This window comes from Talpa occidentalis, unplaced genomic scaffold (assembly GCF_014898055.3).
Source record: "Talpa occidentalis isolate TD23 unplaced genomic scaffold, MPIMG_talOcc4v2.1 talOcc4.2, whole genome shotgun sequence".
Classification (NCBI taxonomy): domain Eukaryota; kingdom Metazoa; phylum Chordata; class Mammalia; order Eulipotyphla; family Talpidae; genus Talpa; species Talpa occidentalis.
In genome coordinates this window covers 88,933,292-88,938,636 of record NW_023602073.1, presented here as the reverse complement: position 1 = coordinate 88,938,636, position 5,345 = coordinate 88,933,292, and the positions used below count along the sequence as shown (strand labels likewise).

Genomic DNA, 5,345 nt, shown 5'->3' with positions numbered 1-5,345 from the left:
AGGACAAAACGAAATATATCAATCATTACATTATATATGAATGGACAATTTCTTCCTTTAAATGTCAGTATCAGACTGTTTAAAATACACAGTTCAATTGCAAACAACTTGATATTAAAGATAAATGGGACTAAACTATCAAGCAAATGAAAAGAGTGATATCAGACAAGATGCAAGACACTTAAAAATAAAAGGAAAATATGTCTTGATACATAATCGTGGCTTCTGGGCTTTCATATTGGAAAAATCTCCTGAGGAAAATACAGTGTACTCCCAGCATGGTTGGGAAGGAAAGAAGGAAGAAAAAGTGGTTAATATGTTAAAGAGAGTACGATTTCTGATGGTGAGTGTCAGCACTGAGGAAGAAAGGTAAAGTGCAGGCAGAATAAAGGGGCTGATAGACTAACATTCTGCCCTTGCAAAATGGAAGTGAGAAACTTCCAGTAGGGGGATGATGAATGGTTTCGAAAGAAATGCTAAAACTACTCCACAACAGGTTCCAAAACTTTAGCAAAGTAAACTTCACATAACATCACAGCAAAAAATTACATGTAAATCAAAAATAGAAATGCAGATAACATAATAAAATTACAATAAGAGAAAGAGGCTGTAAAGGCCAGACTGGGCACAGTGCAGGTTTTCTGATCCCATGCAGACCGGGTAAAAGAGGAGTCAGAGTCCTCAGTAGTTTTGCAGGTTTTTTATTTGGGGTTCACCAGGCATATGGCAGGCAGGGGTGCTGGCTGGGAGGCTGGCAGGCTGGCAGGCCTCCCAGCCCCCAGCAAGTCTTCACTCTATCTGGGCTCTCTAGCGTTCGTTCTGCTGCTTCTCTGCTTCTCTTTCGGCTTCTGCTTCGGCCTCTATTGCTGCTCCTGCTACTGCTGCTGCTGGAGTCCCCGTGACGCCGCCCTTAAAAGCACAGTCTTAGCTCAGCTGAATCCCATCTACCTATGCCCACACCCTATTCCAGGTGCCCGCCATCAGGCATGCATTCAGGACAAGGATCCATCATCTATCCTGATGGCGAAAGGGCAGAAAAGCCTGATATTTTCTTTACCCTACAGAGGCTTACATAGAGGTATTTCAGGGTTGAATAAACTTCACAGACAAATCGGTAATTTCATTTACTAGGTATATATAGGACCATAAATCCCTTCTAGTAGAGAATATATATTTTCTTCTAGGGTTTCATAAAACATTTACAAAATTAGTTGTGCTTTTAACTAACAGAAAAGCTTAACCAGTTGAAGCTTCAAAAAGGAAAGTATACATACCTGAAGAGATACCTCTGATCACATACAAAATACAAAAATTAAAACAAAAAAAATTTAGCATCAAATTTCTTGATCATATACCCCAATGAAATCAAATTATAATGGTTTTAACTGTTGGAAAGTTTATCCATGAATTAAAACAAAAAAGTGAAATTAAATCTATTGAGAAATCAAAGATACAGAGCAACAAAGCCATTCCCTGAGTAATTTATTGTCTTAAATTACTCTTTCAGTTCTTAATTATTAGAGAAAAAAAAAATTTTGTTCTCATTACCAGAAATTAGGAAATGAATAGCAAAGAAATTAAAAATAAAAGCTGAAAGTAATAAACTAGAAAATGAAAACAAACCAAAATAAAACAGAAAGGATAAATAAATCTAAAACTTGAAAAAATTAACACCCATAAAGCAGATAAACTCTCCGTGAACTTGATTAAAGGAGAGAGTGTGCATGGTAAACACTCATGTAGGGGCACTTGGAAAAACATGCAAGACTAAAAATGAGAAGGAAACAAACCACAGATACAGGCATGATTAAAAGAATTATACGAGATTACTGCTTACAAGTCTATGGCTACAAATTTGAAAACATAGAGGAAGTAAATGATCTCTTAACAAATATAAATTACTTAAACTGTTAATCACTGTAGAAGATGCCTGGGTGGTGATTAAGAAACTGTCATGGAAAAAGGCATGAAGACCAGATGGGTTTAATCTTTAAAGAACAGATGACTCCAATGTTGTTAAACACTTCCAGGCCATGGAAAAAAGGGGGGAAATTCCTGATTCAGTTTATGAAGCCAGATTGATTTTAATTCCAAGATCTGATGATTGATATATAGAACTAGACCCATCTCACTAAATTGGGTTGAATTTTAACCAAAATATTAGCAAATAAAATGTAGTTTGCTTCTAAGGTCAGGTTCCCTGGATAGACTCTGAAGGAGAAATACACATGCCAAAGGTTTTTAGGGGTGTTCTCAGAATACCTCCCACAGAAAATGAGAGGTGGGGTTGGGCTAGGGAAAGAACTTGAACTGCAGAATAGTTACAACAGTGACTTCAGCCTGTCCCACAGAAAGCTCTGGACCAGACATGGGAAGGGAGCCCTGAGGACAAACTCTGCTGGGAGCTATGCGCATCCCCACCATTGAGAACTGGGGGGATAAGTTCGTCCAGTCCAACTGATGGTAGCATCTGGGCAACATACCCTAACATGCATAGACTCAAAGGACCAGAATTTCCAAGGTTATGATATGAACAAGTAGAATTTGTTCCTGATTACAAGTTTGTTTTGATGTCAAAAAAATCTACCTTATATTCATTTGCATTAATCAACTTAAAAAATGTTTTGTCGAGTAATTATTAGAGCGGAAAAGGCATTTGATAAATTCATTTATTTACCAGTCTCTTCTAACATATAGTTTTCACATGTTGCAGATAGGTGAATATACTCTCATTTATGTTTGTGGTCTATTTAAAAAAAAATTCTCTTGGCTCTCCCTCTTCCCTTCCACCTCTATCAACCCCTATACAAGAAGCAGAAAATAACTAATATGTGAACCTAAGTTGATACAGATTTAAACTTTGTCCCAGATTTGATTCAGAAACTCGTAGCAGATTCCCTTTTACATAAGAAAACTTGCAGAATTTTTAATTTAAGTAACTGTCTATTTTAGAGCCATTCTCTAGCTCTCTACCGAACACTCCACCAATATTCCCTGACGATAATTAATCTGTCAGTACATAAAGATAAATAAAAGCTAGAAATTTCATCATTGTGGCCATATATCCAAGCAGAAAGCAAGTACCTTAGGAAAACCTCATCACTGTTTGTCAGAGAATTGAGTCAGACCCACTTAGAAATTCCCAGTTGATCCACCTGTATTAAAGACAAATAGTCCCCCAACAAACACCGCCTCCCTTGCCCATAAAAAGATGTTTGAAAGTGTGACATCAACATAAAAAAAATCAGTAGAATTTAGGTTTCTTGAAGATATACAACACATCAAAAATTAATCTAGATCCTTACCTTTGCAGATTCCATCTGGCATTTTATAGGTGGGGATCTCAATCATTAGGGCTCAGCACTTCCATGACTAAAGGTCAATCTGGCCTCAGGGACTGCTGGAACATGGTTTGTCATCCAGAGGATTCACCAGCAATTCTGGAGACTCAGCCACTCTAAGTGCATCTCAGAAGTACGGTCTCTCTTGAGACGGAATGGCAGGGGTGGAGTTGAGTGTCTGACTGCCGGGTATCTGTTCGCAAGTGCCTCAGCCCAGGTGTGGATTCTTAGGACCATGCGTTGCAGCTAGGGAAGATAATTAGTTTCACCAGTTTCCCAAGCAAAAACCTCGACAACCTCAAATTGAAAGAAGCTGCTCTCCCCAGAATGATTCTAGATATGATTCTGAAAACATATTTTATGGCCTGTGCAGGTTAAAGTTTACTACCTCTTTGTAGGCAGAGCTTTATGGAAAACCAAATGATAGCAGACATCTTATAAGTATTGAGTCAGAGGTCAAATGAATTTCAAATTTAATGTGTGCAAGCTAAGTCATTCTTACATGCTGATCTCAAAGTAGACTTAAGATGTCCATGTGATCTGAATATGTCAGGCCTGGCGACTAACACTCTTCCTCTGGATGGCAGCTGAACAAGCACCACTAAGATTTTCCTCTATATACTTTTTGTAATGTTTTCAATTCTAACTAGTCCTTCAAATCAGTTCATTCTTTTATATGTGAAAATAGAAATAATTATCTATGAGGAAAATATTGCCACCATCCTTTTAGTTTTATTGATATTACCTAACAACCATAAAACAAATTTTACTGACTTAAAGCTGTATCTGAAATGTGATATGCGGGATAACATTTTCCTGAAAATTTTAAAATCAAGAAGAAAACAGGTATTCTCTCTTTTTGCATTTATTTTTACATAAAAAGAAAGGACAAAAGTAGACAGGAACCACTTACCTCAAGCAGTTGAGACAGTCATCCAGGGGGACACAGAGGACTGGACGGATGAGCTCTTTGGACCCTCTTCCAGCTCCATCATACATGGTTCATATGACAACACATACGTCTTCATGTTATTCTTCTGCTGTTGGTGAGAACTCTTCTGAAGAAATGTAAATAATTCTGAAGTTCAACAGATATCCGATTCTTTATAGGAAACAGATTTTGAGGGAGACATTTAAAATAATTAATTTCATACTTTCCATCCATTTGGCACTACTTTCTCAAGTCTTCATTTCTTTTTATTTTAATTCTCCATAAATTATCTGCTAGAAAGCTGCAATTGCTTTTTAACCTCACAGAGGTAGTTTATGTTTGTTGTGCCAGCAAGGAACAGGGCAGGTTCTCAAAGGATCCAGACTAATGGGTAAAGGAGAATCCTGGAGCCCTCCGGGGCTTTTTCAGGCTTTTAATGATCCTTCTACACCACTTGTAGTGGAACAATCAGGTGCAGAGCAGCCTGGGGGCCTGGGGGTCGGGAGGCTGGCAAGCTTCCCAGCCCCCTGAGAATCTTTACTCTCTCTGGCGTTGTCACATGGTCTCTTCCTCTTACAGCCATGGTTCTGCTGTCTTTCCACTGCCCTCTGCTGCACTCCGTCCTCTATGATGCTGCCTTCATGTGCCGCCTCCAGGCTCAGGTGTGTCCACTTACACACACCCACACCATACTCGTGTGGCCATCAGCATATGCCTCACACCCACACGCCCAAGCACCTTCTACATTTAAGGTTGCAGGTGATAACACAGAGGTCAAAGCACAAAAGCCTGGGCAATCTCCATTTACATTACAATGGTAGTTCATGAATAAACTTTGTTTAGTGATTCTTTCATTCCTTTGTTAAATTAGAGTAATATGTCTCTCTTCAACAGGTCTGATAACCAAGGTCAATTTAGTTAAGTTGTAATGTTAAAACAACATTATGCTGAATACTTCCTGCTAACAACATAACTGCTTTTTGTCTTTATTTTATTCCTTTAAAAAAAAAAAAAACGCTCTCATTGTGTAGGGTCAGGAAGACCACAGAGCAGGTTTTCTATGATCCAGCAGA

At 38.4% G+C, this 5,345-nt stretch overlaps 1 long non-coding RNA gene across 1 annotated transcript; it reads right to left on the bottom strand.

Moving 5' to 3' along the window:
- Nucleotides 1-676: 676 nt before the first annotated feature.
- Nucleotides 677-4,445, bottom strand: LOC119253372 (uncharacterized). The gene is made up of 3 exons (XR_005127059.2): nucleotides 4,255-4,445; nucleotides 3,306-3,587; nucleotides 677-909 (listed from the first exon to the last, which is right to left on the bottom strand). It is a non-coding gene; the product is annotated as an uncharacterized LOC119253372 (long non-coding RNA).
- Nucleotides 4,446-5,345: the final 900 nt, after the last annotated feature.